The sequence below is a fragment of the Pteropus medius genome, unplaced genomic scaffold (genome assembly GCF_902729225.1).
Source record: "Pteropus medius unplaced genomic scaffold, Ma_sr-lr_union100, whole genome shotgun sequence".
NCBI classification, from domain to species: Eukaryota; Metazoa; Chordata; class Mammalia; order Chiroptera; family Pteropodidae; genus Pteropus; species Pteropus medius.
Window position 1 is genome coordinate 10,804,929 of NW_024342467.1, and position 26,390 is coordinate 10,831,318.

The 26,390-nt window shown below is 43.2% G+C and overlaps 1 long non-coding RNA gene across 10 annotated transcripts in view; it reads right to left on the reverse strand.

Moving 5' to 3' along the window:
• LOC120602331 (uncharacterized) overlaps positions 1-25,425 on the reverse strand; it is a 44,720-nt gene extending 19,295 nt beyond the window's left edge. For 2 of the 10 annotated variants that reach the window (XR_005652696.1, XR_005652702.1), the window contains exons 1-6: positions 24,684-25,421; positions 22,536-22,659; positions 21,970-22,411; positions 21,571-21,727; positions 16,432-18,867; positions 11,803-14,730 (exon numbers count right to left, since the gene is read on the reverse strand). This is a non-coding gene — a long non-coding RNA (uncharacterized LOC120602331). Of the gene's footprint in view, positions 1-4,786; positions 5,048-5,112; positions 5,804-8,346; positions 14,731-16,431; positions 18,868-21,570; positions 21,728-21,969; positions 22,412-22,535; positions 22,660-24,683 lie in introns of those variants that run through there. The other 8 variants (XR_005652699.1, XR_005652700.1, XR_005652697.1 and 5 more) reach the window with 8 other exon arrangements.
• Between the last annotated feature and the right edge of the window lie 965 nt (positions 25,426-26,390).

Sequence of the window (26,390 nt, forward strand, 5' to 3'; positions counted from 1 at the left end):
ATTGTAATGTTAAACTTAAGCATTTCTTCCCCAAACAAAATCTAAACAGAAACTTTGCCAAACACCTCTGGGAGACAGGAGAACTAATAACGCAATCTCCTGGCAAGTGCTCAAGAGGATGAGAATGGTAATGTCCATCTCAAGAGAGTTTTCAGGTCATGGATTTTCTCGTCAATACCAACTTTTTGGGGAGCTTTCTATTTTGTATGTCTAGGATATTTCTTATTATATTTATTTAATGATGGAGAAGAGAGGGGAGGGTGACAAAGAAATAACAAGTTGACTTTCTTGCATGTTGCAACATAAAGAGAAGGCAGACATGACATGATGAAGGAGAAGGTTGAGAACACAGCCAAGGCAGAGGCGCGAGGAATTACCAGAAACGTTTAGCCATCCATCATCATCCCCACCCACAGAAAACCATGGAGAGGGGCCTAGAAAGAGAGCCTGTGATTTTTTTTTTTTTTGGATGTTGGAGCTCAGACCGCATGGAACCAATCTCCTTGCCTCATCTATTAATTAAGCTACTTTCATCGCTCAAACTTCATTTCAAAGGAAAGTTAGAATGAGGATAGCCTAAACACATCTTCTTGACAATAAAAATTATAGTTCCCAAAAGTTTTTCTTCATGGTTCTAATGTTACCATTATCACTATTTACCACAATCACAAGCAGTTCCCCCAGAAATGTCTGGAAGATGAGCTATTTAAATCAACACCTCCTGCAATAAGTTCTTTGTTCTTAGTTTTCATTCATTCAACATTTCAACATTCCAACATTTTTTTGTTGTTCTCTCTCCTCTCCTTCTTGACTAAGGAAAATTAGATTATCTTCTCTGACTTAGCATTAATTTTGCACAAGTGTTCACTTCCTTTTCTTTTTCCTCCATGATAGCTCCATATCTGTCTGCTCCATGCGGACAATTCTTTTTGACTAAAAGATGAAACCATTTATTCAGTGTCTACAGTGTGTCTATGGTGTTGAGTTAGACTAAGGTAGGGTTTCTCAACCTTCCTGAAATTTCGAGCTAGATAATCCAATTTTGTGGGGTCTGTCTTGTGCCTTGTAGAATGTTCAGCAGCATATCTGGCCTCTTCCCACTAGATGCCAGTAGCATCTCCCTTCCCCCAGTATGACAACCAAAAATATCTCCGAATGTTGCTAAATGTCCCCTGGGGAGCAAAATTGTCTCCAGATGAGAACCATTATACTAAGGAAATTAAAAGAGCAGTATAAGATAGAGTGTCTTTCCTCGAGGAATTTAAAATCTAATGTAGGCATAGAATGTTAGCATTGAAGCATCCTTAGAAACGACCTTGATCAACTCTTACTTTTTAATGAATAAACTCAGTGAGGTGCATAGACATAAAATGACTTGCACAGTCCGTTGTATATAGAAACATTCCAGAAAAAAAGTAGCATATAATCAAGCCTGCACTATATTTGTATAGACTGCAGATATTATGAAAATCTAAAGGGAGAGAATAATGTTGGTTAGCAATGGCATGAAAGAGGTAGGTCTCAGCCTCAAAGGATGAGCACTTGAAGGATGAGATGGGCAGGAAGAACAGAAAAGGGGATGCTAGGTATGATCATGCATGACCATAGCACACATAAGGGCTTAAAGGTAGAACAGGGTATGGAACGTTAGAGGAATGAGGCAGAGACTAACCCAGCATGGCAAGAAATGAGGTTGGAGTGTTAAGCGGGTCCAAAATGTGGAGGCCTCTTATTTCCCAAATTAAGTCCTGGTCCAGAGCCCTCAAAAAAAAAAAAAAAGGACTTCTGACATCCTCTTGGGGAAGGCACAAAAATAGAAACACATAAAATGGGAGTCAAGAGATCTGGGTTCTAGTCTCAGCAATTCACTGATAGCTGTATGACTTGGACAAGGCCCTTCATTTCCCTAGATCTCAGTTCCTGCATCTGTAAAACAAGGGAGTAGAACTGGATGATCCCCAAGGTCCTTTCCAGCTCTCACATTGTATGATTCAGTAAACACTCATCCCTAAAAATTCCCCCATGAGATTAGACACACCTGCTCTCACTTACACTGTTGGTCAAAGAGCTGGTTGTCACTTGCTTTCACATGTCTCAGTAGGTTCCCTGAGGGGGCTGTGAGGTGAAGGACATGTAACCTGTGGCCTAAGACACATCACATCCACAGGTGAATGGCCTGACTGCGAGGAATTGTGCTCAAGTCCCAAATGTTACTGATTAGTTGCAGTGTTTTCCGTTACAGGATGAAGTCTGCCATTTCCAGCCATTTCCTAAACACATAGATTGCCCAGTTGACTGAGTTCAGAAAAAAAAATAATGTAAAATAGCTGAAGGGCAAGTGAACAGAGAACAAATCACGTAACATGACATGGTCATAGTGAGCAAACTCTAGCAACAGTAAAAGAGGGAGTACAGTTTGGCATGAATGAGGGCAAACGAAGAGAAAATGAAACAAATTAAAAACTTCTGTTCAATGAGGGACACTATGGACAAGGTTAAAGGGCAGCTGAAAACAATGAGGAAACACATTTACAATGTCTAAAACCAATGCGGGATCAATAAGCAGAATATATATGAAATGCCTGCAGGTCAGTAAGAAAAAGAAAGCAGTCCATATAGGACAGTCAGCAAAGGCTATGAACAAGCAATTTCCAAAAAAGAAAAACCAAAAAGCTCATAAGCATATCGTGAGATATTCAAACTAAGGGATAATCAGGGAAACGGGAAATTAAAAGGATAATGAGATATTGCTTTATACCTATTAGGCTAGTTGAAATTAGAAAGCTGGGTAACGCCAAATGTTGACAAAAATGTAGGGGCATCTATGTACTGCTGGTGGGAGTGTATATTGGTACAACTAGTATGGAGGGAAATCAGGCAGATAATTAGTCAAAAACACTCATACCTACGCCTTCCCTGGATAAACATCTGTATTAATTTCTTAAGGCTGCCTTTGCAAAGTGCCACCAACTTGGGGACTTAAAACAACAGAAATTTATTCTCTCCTAGTTCTGGAGGTTGGAAGTCTGAAATTAAGATATCAGCAGGCCTCAATCCCTCCAAAGTCTGGAGGGGAGAATTCTTCCTTGTCTCTTTCAGATTTTTGTAGCTTTAGGTGTTTTTTGACTACATAATTTCAGCCTCTGACTCTGTCTTCAAGTGAGCTTCTGTTTTAATGTATCTTCTCTTCTGTCTCTTCTAAAGACACCAGTCATTGAACTTAAAGCCCATCCTAATCCAGTATGACTTCATCTTAACTTGATTACATTTGCAAAGACTTTGTCCAAAGAGAGTCACAGTTTCCAGGTGGGGGGATTGGATTATTCAACCTAATACAATCTACCTCTGGTCCCCCAAAATGGATGTCCTTCCCACATGCAAAGTATAGTCACCCAACCCCAGTATTCCCACAAATTTTAACCCATTCCAGCATCGATTCTAAGTTTAAAATTTCATTAAGTATCAGCAACTCAGAAAGTTCCAAATCTCATCATCCAAATGATCTAAGACAGATATGGTGAGACTTGAGGTACAATGCACCCTTGGGTAAAATTCTTCTCCAACTGCGGATCTATGAAACTAGAAAACAGGTTATCTTTTTCCAAAATACAACGGTAGGACACTTATATGGTAGACATTCCCGTTCCAAAAGGGAAAACGTGGAAGGAGTAAAGGGGCCGCTGGTTTCAAGGAAGTTGAACCCTGATTGGAAAATGTCATAGGGTTTCAAGGCTTGAGAACATTCCTTTATGGTTCAATGTACCCTCTAGGCCCACAGTGGCCCTATCCTTTAGGCCTGTGATGGCACCTCGGAGTCAATCTTCCTTATGCTTGAAAAGCCGCAAATGTTTGTAGTTGAGTAGCTCTATCAGCCAGTGTCCTGTCTCTAGAATTTTCAAAGTCTGATAGCCTTCTGTCTCTGTCTTTTTCAATCCAAGCTGGCAGTGTTTCTGCTGATATAACATTCTCGAAAACCTTGTTGGTCTTCTGTATATGACACAGGGGTCCATGCCATTAGACGAGGGTCCTCTGCAGACTTTCCTTCATAACCTTGTCTCTATTCCTAGCTTCTGTTGAGATGGTTGAGTGGATCCATGAGTCACATGTCTGATTTCTTCAGTAGGAAGCTGTCCAGCCACACCCTCAGCCTCCTCTCCAGAGCACACTTCCTAACAGTAAATTTTCTAATTTTAGCATCTTTTATAATTTGGGTTGACTGAGAATCTCCCCAGTCAACATGCTGGATCCTTTTTATTTACTAGTTCCTTCCTCGATTTATTTTTCCTTTTGTATTTCAATATAAGCAGCAAGAGAAATCGGGCTGCATCGTCAACACTTTGCTTAGAAATCTTCTCAGCTAAGTATCTAAGCTCACAGCTTACAAGTTCTGCTTTTCATGCAACAAAGAAAACACAATTCAGCCAAGTGCGTATAACCAGGATAATCTTTCCTCCAGTTTTCAATAAAATGTTCCTCATTCCTCATTTCCATCTGAGATCTTGCCAGAAGTACTTTAGTGTTCATTTTTCTAACATCAATACATGGCAATATGTGTATTCTCTAAGACCCTAGAAGCGTTCTCCACTGTGCTCTTTACCTCCTTGTGAGTCTCAAAAGAATCTAGACTCTTTCCACAACAAGCCTCAGAATTCTTCTAGCCTCTGCCCATTACCCAGTTCCACAGCCATCCCCACAGTTTTGGCTATTTGTTACAGCACCACCCTACTTCCAGGTAGCAAAATCTATGTTTGTTTTCTAGGGCTGCCTTTAAAAAGTAACACAAAAGTGGTGACTTAGAACAATGAACTTTATTCTCTCACAGTTCTGGAGACCAGACATCTGAAATCAAGGTTGTGCTCCTCCAAAGTTTCTAGGGAGAATCCTTCCTTGTCTCCTCCAGCTTCTGGTGGCTCCAGGTGATCCTTGGCTAAGGCTGCATAACCCAGCCTCGGCCTTCATCATCACGTGGCCTTCTCCTCTTTCTCCATGTTTTCTCCTCTTCTGTCTCTTATAAGGACACTCACTTCTTATTGGATTTAGGACCCATCTGTATAATCCAGAATGATCTCATCTCAAGATCTTTAATAGTTACATTTGGAAAGACCTACCTTCCCCCCCACCCCGCAAAAGGCCACATTCAAAGATTCCAGGGTTAGAATGTGAACATATATTTTTGGGAGCTACCATTCAACTCATTACAACATCCCAGAGAAATTTTCTCCTAGGTTTATGGTGTAAGCCAAAATTATTCACTGCAGCATTGTTTGTGGTGGTTTGAAGTTGGATGTCCACCACTTGAGCAATATGTAGATAAAATATGATGGATGCTCACTGCATCAGAGACATTTATAGCTCACTGACTACCCATGTACTCCCTATATTTCCCATCCCCCACACAGTTAGTCAGGTCCATATAACAGTGTTGGTCAACGTGCTCTGAGTGGCAATGACACGTGTTACTTGTAGTCTGAAGAATGTAAGAGTGCGTACGAATTCTCCAGTCTTATTCTTTCCCTGCCTTGGCAACCCTGAAAGTCATCTGTTCTCAGTGTCATAGCTGTGGTGAGGATCCCTGAATCACAGCTTAGAAAAGAGATGCCCTGAGAAATGGCAGACTTACAGAGGACTCTGCGTGGATGAGAAACAACCTTCATGCGTTGAGTCACTGTGATCTGGGGCTTGTTTGTTACTTCAGCATAGCCCAGCCTCCCCGAATACTGTGTACACCATGAAATACCATCATTTGTTAGGAACAGCAGATTAGGAATACACAGCCCCATCGAAACATCTCAAAAACATAATTCTTAATGAAAAGTGAAGAGAGGAAATGGGATGTATGTCATAATATCATTCACAAAATTTTAAATAAATGCGTACAAAAGTGGACATTTCACAAACACATCAAATTTAAAAAAATACATATACAGAAGGATGGGCAGAGGAATGAGAACGCGCTAAAAACGAAAGCAATTTTTCTCTCGAGTGAGGGACTTGCCAGTTCTAATTATAATATGTCAAGACGCAAGGAAGATGATTAACGAGACATTCTGTTTCTCGAGACTAAAAAGGAAGCTGGGGTGTGCTGGCCGAGGGTGGCACAGCTGGACGAGACAGAAGAGACACTTGGGATCTGCTGAGAATGAAGGGGTGAGGAAGGGAAAGAGAAGAGCCAGCTAAGGAGCCTGAGAAAGGAGAAGGGCCGCAAATGCTGAAAAGGTAAAGAGTCCAGATAAAATATTATAGGATCTGGACGAAGACTGTGGCTGGAAGAGTGGAAAGAAAAACGTGGATTAAGAAGACACTAAATAAAACACAATTAAATCCAACATCGTTATCGATGTGCTACGAATCCAACGTGAGATGTCCAATCATCTCCCCTGAGAGTTTATACACCAGTTTTAACAGAAAATTATAAAACGTTGAGATGTAACAAGACAGAGAAGAAGGGTTTTTAGGCTTCTAGGGAAGACAAACTATGAGAAAGTAAACATATGAGGGAAACTAATGGAAGGTGAGGGTGATTTTAGCAAGGTTAGTTTGTGCGGGTCAGTCTTGGTGCCAACTTTCTGTCTTCTTTTTACTTCCCCAAGAGAAGGATTTATGGCAATCCTTATTTCTCAGGAGTTTTTGCTCTTAATCAAATAAAAAAAGCTCCAGGAAGGCTTCTTTCTACATCTGCTAAACCTCAAACGTCTTTAGCTCAAAATAATCCTTACGCCAAATTGGTGTTTTGGGGGGCGGCATATTCTGATCCCCTTAAAAACCATGAAGAGAGATAAGGTAGTAGAAGGAGAGAGAAGGAGGTCATAGTATGCAGTGCTTGAGCCCCTCTGTGGAGTCTAATTTCAGAGTCCATAAGATCTGGCTCTGAATAACAAACACTCCTAAGCAAAAAATACAGCAGCAAGATTCCAGCACATTTGCCCACTGTCTGGCAAATTGAGACAATTTGCCATCCAGAGAGCTTATGTTTAGCTAAAACATTCTTGTATGCTGAAGTTAGGGGTAGCACTGCCGGGTCCCTGGAAAACCAGCCTCAAGCCTCTGCTACCTAAAAAGCATCATTCTGGCTTGGAATTCTCCAAACAGAGCCATTGGTCACCTGGGGCTATAGAGGCTGAAACATGTCATGAACCTGGGAACACATCCCTGCTGAACAGAAAGTTGACTTAACAATTCCATCCAGATCAAGATGGCCTTTAAATAATCCATATCCATCATAGGCTTCTTACTGAGCAGATCCGGACTCGGGGCAAATTGCCATGGGCACAACTGAGAGAATGGGGGAAGCACTGAGCCTAAGTGCCAACCCAGTTCTCATCTCTGGTTACATGTTAGAATCACCAGGGGAACTTTAAAAAACAGACAAGCAAACAAACCAACAAACACACTGCCTGAATCCCAATGGACACTAATGAAACCAGAACCTTGGGGCAGGTGGGGGGCCGGGAGGGCGTATATTTTCTTAAAACACCGTAGGTGATTCTAATGTACAGTCGCAGGTGAGAAAAAATGGTTTTGAATAATAAAAATATATCATTGGAAAATTTATCTTTCTCTCTCCCCTTTCCTCCTTCCTTGAAATAAATAGAGGACATAAAAACCATCTCAGCGTGTATGCCCAGGTCATACTTTGATCATCAGCTCCTCTTGGATCTCTGCCCAAGAGTGACAACTGAATGAATCAGTTGTCTCCCTGTTCCCAAGGATCCACCAGAAAAACCACTGGGAAGGAAGGAAGAGTAGATCAGACTCCAAGGGCAGTGGGGCGGCTTTGGCAGCTTCTGACTCTTTCGCTTGGTATTTCCCTTCCCTCCTCCTTTGCCATTAATAATGATCTTAAACACTCTAGATACCACCAGTAAGGAGTCAGGTCCAGAATTCATTTTCAGACTTCCTTCAAACGATGCAAGCTTTAAAATCCCAGGAGTGGGAGACATGCTGGCCTTAAATACTATATCGAACGACAACCAAGTGAAAGCATTTGACACAATCCACCACTGCATCCTTCTTAAAGCCACCTTCTTAGTGACAGGACACATTCGGGGTTGTTCATCTATCTTTCTAAATAATGACTCCTTCTCCATTGGCTTCACTGTTTCTCTTCTTACACTTCTCCTGAGGGGGTGGGGGTTGCCCACATCTCTGTAGAGCAATAGCTTCCTCAGGACACCTTAAAATAGGACCCAGCCTTACTCCCTCATTTTACAGGACTGAAAATTCAACTCCAAAGAAGGTGAGTGATCTGCCCAAAGTCATGGAGCTAATTAGTGACAGGGCTGGGACTAGGACCTACGTTTCCGGACCTCCAACCGCATCCACTGCTCAACTCACCTAACCACTGACCTGGACACAGGAAGAAAAACACCAAAGGGTATTGATTTGCATGAAGCTCTTTCTTTCCAGTCTTCTAAATCTTTGCTATTTAAAATATAGCCCATCGGCCAACAGTGTAGGCATCACCTAGGAACTCGTCAGAAATGCAGATTCTCAAGCCTGACCCAGACATACTGAATGAATCAGGATCTGCATTTTAACGAGATCTCTGGGTAATTCTAAAGCACTTTAAAATTTGAGATGCGCTTTTCTAAATTACCAATTAAGTATTGATTCATGCATAGATGCAATTATTTATTTAACACACTCTGTAAAGCGGGATGATAGGCATTGAGAAGGTTATACTACTAGGAGAAAAAAAAACAAATAGAGCTCGTTTTAGTTCTTTAAAAAATTTTAGAAATAATGGCAAATTAAGGTATTTATTTAGATACCACGGATACATGTGGATATGATAGCCTGGTTTCCATATCAAAATAATTCTAGATTTAAATATCATAATAACTTAAGATAAAAATAAAAACGTAAACATCCACCATCTTGGTGTCAAGTGCGTGTGTCAGTTTCCAACGTTCCCAAACCACTATTCATTGCTATCCAAAATCTCTGCTTGAATCAAAACCACCACAACGTAGAGCTGACTCTGTGTTCAAACCAAGGATGGAGAATCGGTTCCATTCTTGTTACTGTAAAACTCCTGGCACAGAATAACTTCACCACCTTAGTTATTGTTGCTCCCTTCCCAATTTTGTCCATCTTCTTGGTGTAGATTTCTGGTATAGATTTAAGCGGGCCCAAAGCACACCTGATGTCTGCCAACTCTCCTTCCGCCTTCTCTTACTGAGTTTCACATCAAGAGCTTTTAACCTCTCCTCGTTTCCTGGCAACAGAACTTCCAGAGGAAGTGCAAGAGCAAGGGCATACATGGAGACTGCCACGAAGGAGAGGAGAGAGAGTAACTGAATACAGTGAGACACACAACCTGTGAACATGGGAACAATGGGCCCCTTCGGTAAAATGAGAGTTTTTAGAAAACTCCAGGCGTCACTGCTCCTCTCTGCTCTCTGTGGTCTCTGTTCTCGTACCACCTTTGTATGCCCAAATCACAGCATTTGTAACATCCTGGTTAATGATTCAAATTGACTGCTGATTGTAAATAAGAACAAGTCCTAACACAGAGAAATAAAAGCCCTTGAAATAAATACACTCACGGAGAAAAGCGATAACATGTGCAAACAGTAATGTCAATGCAAGCCCGGATGTGACAGAGGAACCAAACGAGGGACAAAGATGAAATGTGTAACAGATAGATACTTGAGGGAAAGGCTCAGGCTGGAGGCAAGGAGAAAATCATCCTTCTGTCTCTCTGAAGACGGACCTTTTTTGTTCATCTATTTCCATGGTGGGCAGAAGATGGCCACTCCACAGCTCCCAAGTTTACACATTATAGATGAAACTATAGACAACGCCTGTTTCTCATGGTCACAAATACAAATTTCCAACAGAGGAAACAACTGGCCTAGTTGGGAATGGGGTACACCCCTGCACCAATCAGCTGTGGCCAGGATCTGTCCACAGTCCCAGACTACTTGTGGACCATATGGGAGAGAGTGATCAGTTGCTAGGACAGGGAATTTATTGGCTTGTGAGATGGACAAATATCCCAAAATGTGTTCGCCTGTGAGATAGATGCAGTGACAAACACACATCAGCCGACAACAGCACCAAGTCCAGGAGTAGTTGCCTGAGCTGGATGGAATCTCACTGTCAGAGATGCAGAGCAGCAACATTTCACAGGAATTCAGGAGGAATTGTGAACCAAAGCTAAAACACTGAAGTCCTCTCAAGGATGAACAAACATGAGATTATTCAAGTAAAGACTGAATATTAAAATGCAAGCTTCCCTATGGTTCTAGGAAGGCGAGGCCTGAAGTAAATGTGGGCTATACTGTGGACCAATTCTGACATTTTGATAAAGACAATACACAATAAACCTGCTAAATGGTGTAAATTGCATGCTAATTATAAGTAATAAATTATCATCACCTTAAACCCTATGCTTTAAGGGCCCTGATCAGTCGATGTCATTATATTCATTATGACAGGTGCTTAAGGCTGCAAGTAACAGAAAACAACCAAATGTAGCTTAAGTAATAAGAATAATCTTTATGTAACATGGAATTACATTGGCCATAACTGGTTCTAGGGTTTCTGAAATTAGATTTTAAGATGCAAATGATTCTATTTCCAGAAGTAAAGAGGGCCCTGACAGTCCACAGCATGAACCACTTATAGAGATATGCAAAATATCTGCATCGAACACTCCTAATCAACCACTTATAAGATACAATGTGGTAGGTGATTTTGCATGTGACACTTTTGAACATTTTTGGAAAACAAATGAGCATAAAGACATTGGTTGTTGCTCCTAATGTCACTGGGCAAGTGGTGAAAGCAAAGCATGACCTCGAGGATTTGAATTCCCAGCTCAGGCACCACAGAGCTTCCGTGTGTGTACCCTAAAGGAAACCCTATTTCCTGTAGTCACGGGGCTGCGCTGCTTAAAATGAAACACAAACCTCATCCCGCAACCGGTTTAATCCCAACACATGCTGAACCCTCGCCCTCACAGGGAATCTGTGGTTAAGATGAAGCACTGAGTGGGAAGGAACAGGATCCTGCAAGTTGGGATGGGGACATATGAGGAGACCATGATGAAGCCATGGTCTTCCAAGGTCCAACGGACATTGAGCCTCTAAATTCTGATGGCTCTTCTTTGCCAGTGGAAGAAGCCTCCCTATCCCCAGTGGAATTGGCACCCCATCTTCAGGAGCAGCAGCTCCCCCGCCCCCATTGGTCCAGGCCTTTCCATCTCAGTCTGAAGGGTTGACTCTGCATTGCACAAAGAAACAATAATGTTTCTTCCCCTGAGGCAATTGCCACGCACGACAGTGACAATGTTGATTGTCCTCAGTACCCACTTCCAGCTCTCCTCTTCGCTCCTAGACCTCTACCTGGCCTCAAGACCCAGAAGTCCCCTAAAAACGAGGTCGAAAGTGTGACCCATGTGGAAGCACACCACACTCCAAAAGAGCTACTTGAGTTTTCTAATTTATACAAATAGAAGTGAGGGGACTGTTTAGTAGGAAAGGATATTAAGGGTGTGAGATAATGGTGGAAGGGATGTAAAGTTGGATCAGGCCAAATTTATGAATATAGACCACTAAGCAGAGATTCTGTGTTTAACGTTACGGCTGAAGGAATTAGAAAAAGTTCTCAGAATTTGGTTGGTGGGCTGAAACATGGACCAAGAGGAGGCCCACAGTGAGTGAAATGGAGGGAAATGCCTGGCCTACCTGATTTAAGATAGAGGAAGAGATTCCAAGGTTTAGAGAGATTGGAATGTTAGAGTGGATTTGTCATTTAAGATCTACTCAGCCACACTGGAGGGTCCTGAAGACACACCTGTCACATGACTGTGAGAAATAGGTTTGCGAGGGGAGCCCCAGCATCCTTAAAGGGCTCAATGGTTGCTCTTCTCTGTCGGCCAGATCTTGCGGTGAGGACTGTCAAGGCGCTGCTTGACTGGAAACATAAATTCAGTGGAAGTAATTGGACTCTGAGGTAGCAGGGGTCAAGTGGCAGCACTCAACAGCCAAAGGCAACATGGGCGTGGTGACTATAATAGACCGCAGAATCAAAACAGCAACCAGAATAGTCCAGCTTCCCTAGACCTACGGCCTTGGCTAGTTGATCATAGTCTTCCCAGAAGTGAAATTGATAGGAAGCTTACTAAATTCTTACTTGATCTGTATAAGCAGAAAAGTTCTAAGTTAAGTAAAGTCAGAATCCTTCAATCAATTCCCACATTTGAGCCAGTTTAGAGATCTAGAACCCCTTGAGTGAAGGGAAGGCCAGGTCCCCTTGAGGAAAAAGTACACTACCAAAAATTTATAGTGTTACTCTTTTTCTCAGCCTTTCCCAAAGGGCCCTATGACTTTTTACCAGGGTAACTGCACTGGGGAAAAGAATATCACTAGACCTCTCAAGGACTACTAGACATTGGCTCTGAGCTGACGCTAGTTCTAAGATATCCCCAATGTCACTGTGGCCCACCAAGTAGAGTAGCAGTTTATGGAGATCAGAGGATCAATGGAGTTTTAGCTCAGGCCCCTCTCACAGTGGGCCCGGTAGGTCCCCAAACTCATCCCATGATTATTTCTCCAGTTTCAGAATGCATAATTGGAATAGATAAAATACTCAGTAGCTGGCAGAATCTCCACATTGGTTCCTGGACTTGTGGAGTGAGGGCTATCTGGGTGGGAAAGGCCAAGTGGAAGTCACTAGAACTGTCTCTACCTAAGAAAATAGTAAAACAGGAAGTCAAAAGCAGTACTACATTCTAGAGGGACTGCCGAGATCAATGCCACCATCGAGGACTTGAAGGATGCAGCAGGTGGTGAGTCCCACCACATCCCATTCAATTGCCTATTTGTCCTGTGCATCTTAGAGAATGACAGTGGAGTATCATAAGCTTAACCAGGTGGTGACTTGAATTAGTTGTTGTACCAGACGTGGTTTCATTGCTTAAGCAAATTAACACATTCCCTGGTACCTGGTATGTAGTTATTGCTCTGGCAAATACCTTTTTATCCATCCTTGTCCATGACGCTCACCAGAAGCAGTTTGCTTTCAGTGAGCAAGGCCAGCAATACGCCTTCACTGTCCTACCTCAGAGACATATGAACTCTCCAGCCCTATGTCATATTTTTGTTCAGAGGGATCCCTATCACATCTCCCTGTCATAAGATATCACACTGCTCCATCACTTTGGTGACGCTGTGTTGATTGGACCTAGTGAGCAGGACTCCAGTCTCAGTGGTAAGACATTTGCATAGCAAAGGCTATGAAATAAATATGGCTATGATTCTGGAACCCTCTTCCTCAGTGAAATTTATAGGGATCTAGTAGTATGGGGCCCCGATGTTAAGATATCCCTTCTCATGTGAAGGGCATGTTGTTATATCTGGCCCCTCCTATAACCAAGAAAGAGGCACAATGCCTAGTGGGCTTCTTTAGATTTTAGAGGTAACATATCCCTTTGTTCGGGTGTGTTACTCTGGCTACTTACTGAGTGACCCGAAAAGTTTCTAGTTTTGAGTGGGGCTGAGAGCAAGAGAAGGCTCCATGACAGGTCCAGGCTGCCACGCAAGTGGCTCTGCCACTTGGGCCACATGACCCAGGAGATCCAATGGGGCTTGAAGGGTTGGGAGCAGATAGGGATGCTGTTGTGAGACTTTAACAGGTCCCAGTAGCTGACTCTGAGCATAGGTCTCCACAGAAAACTCCTTTCCTTTTGAGAAAATGCTCTTGGTCTGCTCCCAGGCCTCAGTAGAGACTGGATGCTTAACCATGAACCAGCGAGCTTCCATGCAACCTGAGCTGCCCATCACGGACTGGGCGCTGTCTAACCGAGCAGGTCATAGAGTTGGGTGTGCGCAACAGCATTCCATCTCATGGTGGTGGGAACAGAGGTTACACACGGAAGTGGCATCCGTGTGACCAGGCCCAAGCAGGCCCTGAAGGCCCAAGTAAGTTAGGTGAGGAAGTGATCCGAGTTCCCACGGTCCCCGCTCCCGCCACATTACCTTCTCTCTCCTCAGCCTGCTCCTATGGCCTCAGGGGGAGCTCCCTACGATCAGTTGACAGAGGAAGACAAAACTCAGACCCGGCTGGCAGGTGGTTCTGCATGATATTCAGGTGCCACTTGAAAGTGGACGGCTGGAGCATTACAGCCCCTTTCTGGGATGTCCCTGAAGGACGGTGGTGAAGGAACATCCTCCCAGGGGGAAGAACTTCAGGCGGTGCACTTGGTGTTCACGTTGCTTGGAAGGGGAAATGAACCAGACACGTGACTAGACACCGGGCCACAGGTTGTGGCCGTGGTTTGGATGGATGATCAGGGCCTTAGGAGGAAGATGATTAGAAAATTGGTGACCATTGGTGACAAGAAAACAAAGATATTGTGCCCAATGTAAATACTCACCAAAAAGTGATCTCAGCAGAGAATTTTAATAATTGAGTGGATGGGATGACCCATGCTGTGAATATTAATGTCTCTTTCTCCAGCTACCACTGTCACTGCCAATGGGTTCATGAACAAAGTGGCCTTGGTGGCAGGGATGGAGGTTACATGTGGGCTTAGCAACATAGACTTCCACTGACCAAGGCTGACCTGGTTAGGGCTACAACCGAGTGCCCAATCTGCTAGCAGCAGGGATCAACACTGAGTCCCCTACATGGCACCATTCTCTGAGGTGATCAGCCAGTTACCTGGTGGCAGGTTGATTACACTGCACCGCTTCTACCACGGAAATCAGGGTAATGTTCAACCTATACAAACAAAGGAAACCAAGGATGAATGGTCAAGAGACTAAGGGCAACCCAACGAAAAGTCATGACCCCTAGTCCAGTTTCTGGATCTGAACTGGTGTTCTGACCTGAAACCTATTGACTAAAAGAGAAGCAAGGTCCCCAGGAGGGAGGAGCCTCCAACGCCTGGTAAGTAGTATAGTAATGATGACCCCAATCCATCCCTAGAGGAATCTATGCTCATTTACTCAGGTCATCGTCTACTTGGAAAAGGGGAAATCCTAAGCATTTTGAGGACAGTTGGACATAGGACACAGATCAACACTGAAACCCAGGGATCCAAAGCAATATACATACTCCGACTCCCATTAGAGTGGGAGCTTATGGGGGCCAATTAATACATGGGAACCTGGCCTTGGTCACTGGTTCCTCAGACCCATCTAGAAGTCATTTTCCCTGTATCTGAATATATAACTAGAATGGACATACTTGGTTCTTGGCAAAATCCCACATATCATAGTGGGAAAGCCAAGCGGAAGCCTCTGACACTGCTTTATCCCACTCCAGCCAAGACAGTGAATCAAAAACAGCATCACATCCCAAGGGGAATGGCAACTCTAAAGGATGCAGGGTAGGTGATCCCATCGCATCGTCATTTAATCCACCAGTCTGGCCTCTACAGAAGTCAGGCCAGTCCTGGAGAATGACTGTGGACTGACGCGAACTCAGCTAAGCACTACTTCCAGTTACAGCAGGGATGCCAGATGTGATATCTTGTTTAGAATAGATTAACATTGCCTCAGGTACATAGTTTGCAGTTATGGATCTAACAAATGCATTCTTTTCCATCTCTATCAGAAGGGAAGATCAGAAACAGCTTTCCTTCACCTGGGACAGACAACAGTATACCTTTACAGCCTGGCCCCAGGGCTGACTTAACTCTCTCACCCTCTGTCAAAGTATAATCCAAAGAAACCTGGGCCACGAGGACATCCTCTAGGACATATTCTATTCATCTACTCTACTGATGACAGTATTTTGTTAGAACCTGAGAACCAAGAACTGAAAAGTATGTTGGAGGCCTTGGTAACACACATGCCCTTCAAATGGGAGGAGAAAAATCCTACAAAGATTCAGAAGCTCACAACATCGTTGGTGGCCTTTTTCCCCCAGGGGACACAGTGAGTTTCCCATTAAATGACAAGGTATGGCTGCCATCCAGTTACTTCACGTTCTTCATACCAAGAGAATAGAAAAGGAAAGAAGTCAACATTCTGGCATGAGAAATGGACCCTGAAAATCAGGAAGTGATAGAGCTGCTTTTACACATAGGGAACAGGAAAGACTGTGCTTGGTACCCAGGTGATCCCCTTGGTGTCTCTTAATGGAAAATGGATAAATACAGCAGCCACAGCCTAGTTTGCACCCACCAAGTAAGCCACTTGGACCAGAGAAAGGTATGGAGAAGCTACAATGGGTAGTAAAGAAGGAAGACAGTAAGTATCAGTTGCAGCCTCAAGAGCAGCTGCTGTGGTGAAGGTCCTAATTCATTCTATTTATCTTCCCCAAGAAAAGAAGCCCACCAGAGTCCTAGAAGAGCTTCCCAGAACTTATTATTTGAAACAAGTAAAACTGAGGCACAAAGAGGACACTACAGTGAATGTGTGGTGCATCGTCTAGATGCCTCCCCTCCTTCAGGGCTCAAATACTCAGTCCCCTCACCTGCTGGGAGTGTTGGTAACAGCTATCAGCTATCCATTCCTCTGCAGGCATTGCCCTCTGATGAAGTTTCTTTGTCCGAGATCATACCTTCTTCCTGGGGGACAGCTCGCATCCAGTGACTAGTCAATGTGGGGATATAAGACTGACCCCCTTTGTCTCAATTTAGGATAATTCTGAAGGACTACTGACGCTGCACCCATGTGAGGCCTTTCTTACAGTTGCGTCACAGTTCACCTTCTCCCTCTGTCCAGTAATGCTACCTTCACCTTCCCAAAAGTATTGATCCCAAGAGGACGCCTCAGTAACCTTCCTGCATGCAAATCTCCACCTCATAATCTGTGTCTTAAGAAACCTAACTTGCAGCACGTGCATTATCTCATTTGCTTCTCACCACAATTTTATCAGTTTTATTGTTATTTTACAGAGGAAACTCAAGCCCTTAGAACTTTAACACACTCTCTGGTCCTACAGCCTATGCTCTTAACCAAAATGGATAAGCAAACTCTACTCCGTATACTAGAATTAGGCAGATATTCCCCTGGATGAGATTCTGGGTGCAGCCAGTCAGGCACTAAATCTTACAAAGTCTCTTTCCATCGTGTGTGCCCAGGGACCCACCTGGAAGCTGCAGGAGAAGAAAGCAGAGCACTCCTGCAACCCAACTCCCCTCGCCAGGCTCTGGAAGCCTCCCCACTTGATTGCTGTGGGTTCCAGGGGTGTCTCCCATGAGTTCAGAGCTCTCTCTTGTGCTTGTGATGCAGAGGAGTCTTCTTGACATGACCAGCTGCCACCTCCAGCCCTGCAGGTCCCAGATTTCAACTGTAAGTGGAGTGACCCAAATGCATAATGATCTTGGTCCTATGAATTCAGTGATTCAATAAGTGATTTGTGGCTGGGAAGTTGCATAGAGATCATCCAGATCTGCATCGGATCTCTCTTCCCTTTCCACCCCTAAGCTCTCCATCCCTCCTTAGAGTGCGGCTGTCACCCAGTCTTCCCCAACTTCCAAAATGTCATTGCTAGATATAGGAAATGTTTGATGGGAATGTACTACAACTATCTCCACTATGACACAGGGACAGACTGTCATAAACTGCTGCAGGTAATCCAGAAGCCTTTTGTCTTTTAGAACAACTTCATTATCATTTTATTCTGAGAGATTAAAATATCTGGGCTCCCATCGACTTCTGCACATAGTGCAGCTTTTATAAGTAACCAGGCAGGGCAATGGAGCGTGTTTAGTCATTTTGCATAAGAACTTCCCTTGCACGACTTCCATATATAGCTCATTTGGCAACCCCCTTTTCTACCCATTTAGCACCAGTGCAAAACACGTTCTTAGGAGTGCTCACAGACCTCCCTGAGGCAATGGAAAGAAGATTCCAGGTGTTACGTTTCCCCTACCCCTTATATGCACATCGCCATTGTCTCCTCGACTTGTCTCTCATTATTCCCAACCATGGTCCTTTTGCTTGGGAAGGTCTGGCCTTTCCCTACCCCAGCTCATCCCTGCCTTTGTCCTCGCCTCTCTCCACGGCAGGACTTTTTTTGACTCCAATAACCCATGCGCACTGCACCCCCTCCCCAGATACCACCCTCGAGGGACCGCGTTCCACTCCGATCATTCACGAAGCCTTATCAGCATGCACTTGTACAGAGATCGGGCCACGATTGCCAGTTTTGAATGGAATCTAATACAGTTTTAGAGTCAGAATACTATTTCTAAGTTCAGACTCTGTCATTTACTGGAATAGGATGCTGAAGAAGTCCCCTTACAACTCCGAGCTTCACCGTCCTCGTTTGTAAAATGGAGATAGTCAAGCCTACGCAGTGTGTTTGTGGAGAGAACTAATGAGGTAAAGCAATGGGAAGTGACTTTTACATTTTCAAGTGTTAGACAAATATTAGTCTCATCAGTGCGTTGTTTCTCCCCCACGAGCTCTTTTACTTCCTTTCTAACTCTCCCCTGGGTCACCTATAGTGCCAGTAACACTGCAGGCTATATTAGATGCAGACTTAAGAATGAATGAAAGAAATCTACTAGCCCCACAGAATTAAGGAAAAACCATAACCACATTAAATTTATTGTAGACGTTGTTCCACAGAGTGAATCTAGAACCTTCCCTATAGCGAGACATCCTGACAGGGATGAAAATTTATTTGCAGCCCACGCTCGCAAATCTGTGCTGAAAGAAAAAAGAATAGCATCAAAACATCCATCCCTCATTAAAATATGGGGCCAACATCGCTAAGGGACAAATGGGCCTCTGGAGCCCTTGTTAGCTTCCCCACAAAAGGCTGCTACCTCTAAATAACCAGCTTTTTAAAAATCCTGCTCAAGGAGACCATTTTTATCTCCATGGTGTGATCAGTTCCTCTTCAACATCTGATGCAACCCTAGTGTTTTCCATTGCTTTCTAGCTGTGTCAGATTTCCCTAGAAGACAGAAATGAAAGTGATGACTAAGAAGATTGCACTTAAAATTCAAATTTTTGACCTACACATTGATTCCCCCACCCACCCCTCCCATTCCTGTCTCCTTGCCTTCCAAAGGGGGGAAATTACCATTTTTACACAGAGTAAAACCTTCAGCCTGCACCATTTGATGTAGACTTGCAATCTTTAGGCACAGATTTAGTTCAATTTAGTTGGAACTATACAAAGCAGAACCTACTCAGAGAACTCAGACTTTTTTTTTCTATTTCCCTGACAATCTTCCAAAGTGACAGAAAGGATTACATGCCAGAGGCGTACCAGTCATATGATCTATTTCCTCTCTGTCACTTAGAAACAACTAGGGATTTAGTTATCTCCTCCACAGTGGCCCATATTCTATATACGAATCTTGCCCCCAAGTCAAATGATTTAAAGCACCATGTCTGAAATGGAGAAAAACATTGGAAAAAAGAAAAATAGCGTAAGTGGGGAAATAACAATAATATAGAGTCTTTCTTCACACTATCTCAACATACTTTCAAAGACTATTTCCTTCACAGACACAAGGTGAAATTTCCCAATTGGGCTTTTTTTTTCTCAGTGACACAAACTTGAGTAATGTAGCCAGCACTTTGATGAATATCTAAGATAATAAAATGGTTATGGTGATGTGTAAATGTGGCTCATTTCTCACTGTAGTCTGTTCCAGATATGTTCACGCTTAAATCAAAATCGCCTAGCGTTTAGCAGACATTTTAGCCCCACTCACAGCCAAAAGGCAGATTCTCTAGTCTGCCAAGCTAGCCAAAAGTTGTTTATCAGGTGGCCGAAACTGTCATCGAGGGATCTTTTGCAAGGATAAATGGTACCTCTTGTGTAGTTCTGAGCATCTTGCAAGAACTCAACCTTCGTCAAAATATTTATTAAAAGCCAGGAGTTGAAACTACAAAACTGATCAAAACCATCCCTAAACAGAATGAGTCCATGGTCTCAGACAGACCCATTAGCAGATAATTTTAATACAAGTCAGGTAACGACAGAATCGGGGCCGAGCCTGGGGGTAGGGTAGGGAAGGGATTTAAGGAAGGAGTTGCCTGACCATGTCTTAAAGGATAAGCAGGAACTGGACAGGAAAAGAGAAGGAAAAAGACCAATACAGGCAAGGAGAGTAGTATGGACAAAGAATCAAGACGAGAGACAGCCCTGTGCAGAGAATCAGCAAACGTGTTTACCCTGTCTGTGTTTTTTTAATGAGCCGCTACCATTTTGCAGAGCTGAGCCATTTCGTTTGGCTCCTCTTCTGTTCTGGAGCCCCCTGGAGAGCCTGGCTGGGGCGCGCTGCCTTCTAACACCCACGTGTGGCCACCTCCTTCAAAGCACTACTGCCTCAGCGCCCTTCCGTCACCACTCTCAGGACACTCAGAGGCACCGGTGCCGTTCAGTGATGGGGCGTGAGCGGAGGAAGAAGGCTCTCCCCCTTTACCATGGCCTGCTGTGATGAAGGGGTCCCCAAGCAGGGCTCAATGTCTTCCAGAAGAGTCAAAGAAACAGCCTTTGCAGTCTTCACCTCAACCCACTGTGTTACTGCCAAAGTGAAGGACTCCGAAATGACACCCTGGTGGGGGAAGCTGGGGCTCTGCCATGGGAGTCAAGGAAATCACCCCTTCTTCTTCAGAATCCTCTTCTCCCCCCCCAGTAAGCCTGCAAGCTTTGATGTGGGGCCAAGCTCCTTCTCCCTCAGGCACTCAGAGTTCCTCATTCCGCAGCCCACCCTCCAGCTGACTTCTGACCTGCTGCCCTGCCAGTTTGCCAGACAGCCCAGATGTGCCCCCACCCTGACAGACGACATTGCTGAGGCCAGAGCTGCGGCCCCTGCTTCATCATTTCCACCTGCTTTAAACACAATGAGAAAGTAATATCATTTTCAACACCAGAAACTGTTAACAGCAGATGCTTCCAGAGAAGGAAGCAGAGTCGCTACAGGGAACGACAGAGGGAGACTGACCTTTTCACACACTCTCTAGTAGTTGTGAGCTGTACTGTGCATATGCAGTGCCTGTTCCAGAAGCATAATTTTCTAGAAAATTCCTTTGAAAATAAAAGTTACCTTTTTTGAAACCCAGAATTTTCCGAATACTTCCTAGAATGCAATATTGAGGCCTTCCTTTTGAACTGAAATGGCTTAACCATCTTATAGGTAAAAGGTCAGTAGGTTAAAAAAAAGTGTGGTAAGTAAGAAGATAGACTTTAGACAAAGTCTGCTCTGAGATCTTAATTTTTTTGACCTCTCTGTGCCTCGGTTTTCACATCTGTAAAATGGGGATAATTATAGTACCTATCTCACAGACTTATTGTGAGATTAAATGGCCTAACATACATGAAGCACTTGGTGTCTGCCACAGAGTAAATGCTGTATAACTGATTGCTAAGAATCATTATCTATACAGGTTGCTGCTCATCTGTCACCTTCTGCTACAGCATATGGTAGGAAGAAAAAGCTCCAGAGAAGTAAGGCATGCCTCTGAGAAGGATGGCACATAGACTGAGTGTTAAAAATAAAATTTGAGTGCTTTCAAAACCCCTGTCACACTTTGCCATGTGTCTATAGCCTGTTAAAGAAACACTGCCTTTCACATGAGCCACCGGCGACACACAGAATAGGACCTGAGTCGGACCAGGGTCAAGCGTTGTTCCTTCACTAACCTGCCCTGTGGCTCTTGGGTCAATCACAAGTTCTCTAGTCTTAATATCTTCACAGGAGTGTCATGGGGTCAAGCAAGCTAATTATGTGAAAGGGCTTTGTACCCACCTTAATCCTGCAAACGAGACGCAGTTATGTCAAAAATGCACAACTGGCAGCCTATTAAATAGAACAGCAAAGTTAAATAGAATGAGTGTCTCCCTGCCATTTCCTGCCATGAGAAAAGTTTACTTTTTGGTAAGACGCCGCAGGGGTTACATCAACTGCTGAAGGAACAGCCCCCTCACAGAATGCTCTCACGGTGGGCTTGCTGGGACCGCCATTGCCACCCACCCCGGCGTAAAAAGCCGTGAGACTCTGAGGGCTTCCTTTTCTCTTCCAGACATTGTCCTTTCACTTACCTGGAAATAACTTGTCCCCTTCAAATCCAAGGCACCAAAACACACTGCAGATTTCTATAGTTCAATCCACAACTACTTAGAATCAGTTCAAAGAAATCTCAGGATCCAAGCTCCCCAGTTTTGTGACCTCAAAGTCAGTTAATCTCTCTAGGCCACAGCTTCCTTACCAGGAAAATGGCATTTCAGGTTCCAAGATTCACATGAGCTTGGCACAACTGTTAACCTGGTTTCCACCATTTCCTATCTCTCTGTCCCTCTGCGTTAGTTCGTAAACTTTCACCCCCAGACCCAGGCTGAAATCCACCTCACTCTCAGCTCCCTCGGGTTTTGAAGAAGGTGGGTCCTGACTTGCTCTGAGTTCTCAGGTGTGAGATCCTGCTCTCCTCCCAGCCTGGCCCAGCTGAGCAGCATTCTCCCACAGCTGTTGTGTAGTAAATGTTTGCTTTGTGAAGAGACAAAGGAAAAAATGCATGGATGAATGGATTAGCTTATTCGTTTATTCAACAAATATTTACTGCGTATCTATTATCTACCACAAAGAGTAGTTCAGTAATGACCTGACTCACCTGTGAGGTGGAGATGGCAGAGAGGAGGCTGGGGAGGTTTCGCTGAAGAAGTGAAGTTTGGCTGAGGTCTGAAGGATCTCAATAGGAGGTAACTCTACTAGGAGTAGTCATGAGACCCAAGGCCCTGCAGTGGGAAAGAAGGAAGAAATGAATGGATGGGTGGATGAATGAATGAGTGATTGAATGAGTGAATGAACTAACAGACCAATGAACGGGCAGCCCAGTCTCCCTTGGTTATTAGCACTCTACCTCTCACTGCATTTCTTTTTCTGTTAGCATGTCCTTGTCGCCAGACACATGTGGTTCTATTTCAAGAGTCTATAAAGCAGGTGTGAGTCCTGGACACCTATCGCTCTGGTTAGAAAAGAATTTTGTAGTATTTATATAAACACTTCTTCCGTTTCTACTGTGTGGAAAGCAGTCATTCTCCAAATGGAGGGCTGAAAAGCTTCAGACTTTTACTACTTCAGAGGAGTCACTCCTTTCAACCCCATTTTTTTTCTAATTGATGGTTTCCACGGCAGCCTTTTCCATTATCAACGTAATCGAAACACTTCCCCAAACTGGCTATAGCAATTTAGATTTTTTTTTTTTTTGGCAATAAAATCCAGTAAATCCAGTATAGAATTTAACTACGTCTTTCTTTCATAAGGTAAAAATCCTCAAGGGAGATAAGTTTACTAAGTAGAGAGAAGAAAAACTTTTGTCATTCCTGAGAAGGGGGGAGGGTGGAGAGGAAAAAAATACCCAGTAAATGTCACTACTGACTAATCCCATCTCTTTTTGCAAGGCCCTGGGGGTTTTAGGGCTTTCCGTGCGGTAAATTAAACAGTGATGTTCCTCTGAAAAAGGAATGTGCAGCCTTTGCTCCCTGGAGCACTCACCTGCAGCGGTAATTAAGAGACTAAAAGGTGAATGGAAATTCTGAGAGCAAGTAGTTTACAACTGCACCCCCACCATTCATTAAGTTCTATTACTTTCAAAAGCATGGTGTAACTCTAAGGTAGGCTAACAAAGGAATATTTTATGGGTGTCTCTTGTTTGGTGATTAGGTAAGAAAGACTTTCGATGCAGTCATTCATTAAGTTCTAAAATGTCCAAATTGAGCTCGGGGCTGTGTGAGTCTGCCCTGAACCCCAGCTCATTTTGCTCAATTGCTTAGAATTGGGGCTCAATTTTCTTGCATCTTACATCCCAACAATACTTCCATAAAGGAATTTTGTCTCACCTTGATTAAAATTAAAGGTTCATTTTTTCTGAGAAGGAAATTATATATTAACAGGCATTCTGATGTTCTTCTTACCTTTTACTTAAATGGTAAAGGTTCTAAGGACATTAATAATTGCAATAGTATCATTATTGGGAGTAAATAGTATCATTATTGATTCCTGTGTCTAGAAAACATATTGATGATGTGACAAATGATGATGTCACACTAGTTTGAGTTTTGCAATACAATAATTTACAACTACCTTAAGTCTAAACCACAACACAGATAAGTAAAGTACTGAAAATAAATTCTATAAATGTTACTGCCACACACACACACATATGCGTGCAAAAAAAATCCATCGAACATTTACAAAGTTAATAATAATGCATGGTATGCCTGTAGATAATCACGGGGTAAAAGTACACTGGCTTCTTAGGAACTGTTATAAAAACTCCACGTTCCACCTACACAACTTCTAGGTCACAAGTATTCTATTCCTAATTGAAAACTGTTGTCTTAAAGTGATGGTTGCCAGATAGAAAGGGGGCTGGGAGGGAAAGGTGAGGGGATTAAGAAGTACAAATTGGTAGTTAGGAAGCAGTCAAGGAGATGTAAAGTACAGCACAGGGAATATAGTTAATAATATTATAATAACTATAGTGCTAGGTGAGTGATAGACTAATCAGGGGAATCACTTCATAAATTATATAAATGTTAATCTCTGTGCTGTACACCTGAAACTAATATAAAATAATATTTCATGTTAACTGTAATTAAAAATACATAAATTAAGTAAAAAGAAGTTGATTAAATACATGTTTAATACTACCAGAAAACACACACACACACACACACACACACACACAAAGAAAGAAAAAACCATCTCTTAGTAGATGGTTTTACACCCGAGACTGAGAAAATCAACATTCCCTTACCTCCTGCCCTGTAGCTGAAGACTGGTGGGCACATGAAGATGACGGGGCAAAGGGCCAAGGACTCGATGCCAACTTTGACCACAGTGCTATTCCCTCCCCTCCCCACAATGCCCCAGCATGGCCCTGATGTTAAATCAGCTTCCTGGGTTTTGGATGACAGCAGGAAACACATTCTTCATGCTCCATTAAAGCATCCACTGGTTATTCAAAACGAAACCTTAGGATCTGCTTGATAATGTGAATCATTGTGAACTAACAGGATGATGGCAAATCTGAATTAGTGAAAACCTTCTTTATGCTCTAATGTGATTTATAGAACAGTTTTTAAAAGTAGTTTTATTACTTTCAAAAGCACGGTGTAACTCTAAGGTAGGCTAACAAAGGAATGTTTTATGGGTGTCTCTTGTTTGGTGATTAGGTAAGAAAGACTTTCGATGCAGTTATTCATTAAGTTCTAAAATGTCCAAATTGAGCTTGCAAACCATTTGTTTTTTAGCCTTTTGTCTGTCAATTTTTAAGCTATATATATATACACATATATATATTTATATATAATACATATATGGGTGTGTATGTGTGTATGTACGTATGTATGTGTATATATATTCTATTCCCATTCTAATAAAACAACAATGGCTTTTGTCCACTTTGAATTGCCAAATTTACTACTGTCCTCTCTATCTTAATTAGGTTATGACCTCTTGTTAGTGCATCGGTTGCATACAAGATTTTAAGAAGAAAAAGCTGCATTACCCAGGCATTCTTAAGAAACGCTGCTCCAAAACCAAGGGGCCACTGGCAATCTGCAAGAGCAAATGCAGAGTGAATTATAAAACCAGGGCGTCGACACAGCTTCCCAGAGGGGCAGCAGCAGTTCCACGGACCCCATGCTGCAGATGAGCACGTGCTGTTTGAGTTCAGCAGACACATCAGTTCGGGTCACACCACATCCGTTGTGGCTGCACACACATGGCAGGCATGCCTATTCCTAACATTAGTCTCCTTTCTCTTCCTCATAGCTGTCTTGCAGAAGTTGGCATATTGATCCATATTCCAGAATCTTGAGGGAGCCTAGCCCAATATCTAAGTACTCTCACTCTTACATTAAATCGCAGAATCAAAATCCCCATATGCCCTTTCAGATAAAATGAGAGTCAGGGGAGGAAAGTTCTAAGTAAACAGTTACACAGGTTAGGGAGAAGACGTGACTTGGCAAGAGTAGGTAAGGATAAATATAAAGGTAGATGTTATAGTTCCTCTTAAAGAATTAAAGATTTCTGTTTATCCCTTACCTCAACCCATTAAAATGGCATTACCTGCCCGCCCCCCAAAAAAAGTTGTTAAGGAAAAATACCCTAAGCAGCCAAGAGAGTCTGCATACGAGAATCTAACCGCACCTGTGTGCAGAGTGAAATACCAACAGAAAACGAGGAAATGGATGATGAGACACTCGTGCAGGTACGCACACATGCCATGTGGATATCGCCCCTTTTACCAACCTTTTTGAAGCTCAGTTGTCAGAATACTTGCAAGGCAGGTTTATGTCCTCCAGGCAAGAGATTGGACAACTCTTCTCTGGGGAAACTGAATATCCCAAGAGAACCTGGCCCCACCCCCTGCATATAGCCCCACCAGATCTCTTCAGAAAAGACCACCAGCTCACAATCCACACCTACGTAAAGTTTCCAGTTGGCTTTTCAGTGTCTC